The sequence below is a fragment of the Sinocyclocheilus grahami genome, unplaced genomic scaffold, assembly GCF_001515645.1.
Source record: "Sinocyclocheilus grahami isolate Dianchi unplaced genomic scaffold, SAMN03320097.WGS_v1.1 scaffold1065.1, whole genome shotgun sequence".
Lineage (NCBI taxonomy): Eukaryota > Metazoa > Chordata > Actinopteri > Cypriniformes > Cyprinidae > Sinocyclocheilus > Sinocyclocheilus grahami.
Window position 1 is genome coordinate 31,746 of NW_015506244.1, and position 498 is coordinate 32,243.

Here is a 498-nt window from a genome sequence, read left to right on the forward strand (position 1 = left end):
TACGGGTGTTGGTGTTGATTGTTTTGAGTGTACGGGTGTTGGTGTTGATTGTTTTGAGCGCACAGGTGTTGATTGTTTTGAGTGTACGTGTGTTGAGTGTTTTGAGTGTACGGGTGTTGGTGTTGATTGTTTTGAGTGTACGGGTGTTGGTGTTGATTGTTTTGAGTGTACGGGTGTTGGTATTGATTGTTTTGAGTGTACGGGTGTTGGTATTGATTGAACCATAATGACAGAAATTCACACATTTATAAACTGTAAGAAGTAAAAAGCTACAATTTGAGACCAGAAACGCATCATGTAGTCGTAGATTGTTTTGAGTGTAGGGGTGTTGATTGTTTTGAGTGTACGGGTGTTGGTATTGACTGTTTTGAGTGTACGGGTGTTGATTGTTTTGAGCGCATGGGTGTTGATTGTTTTGAGCATACAGGTGTTGATTGTTTGAGCGTATGGGTTTTGGTGTTGATTGTTTTGAGTGTGTTGGTGTTGAGTGTTTTGATT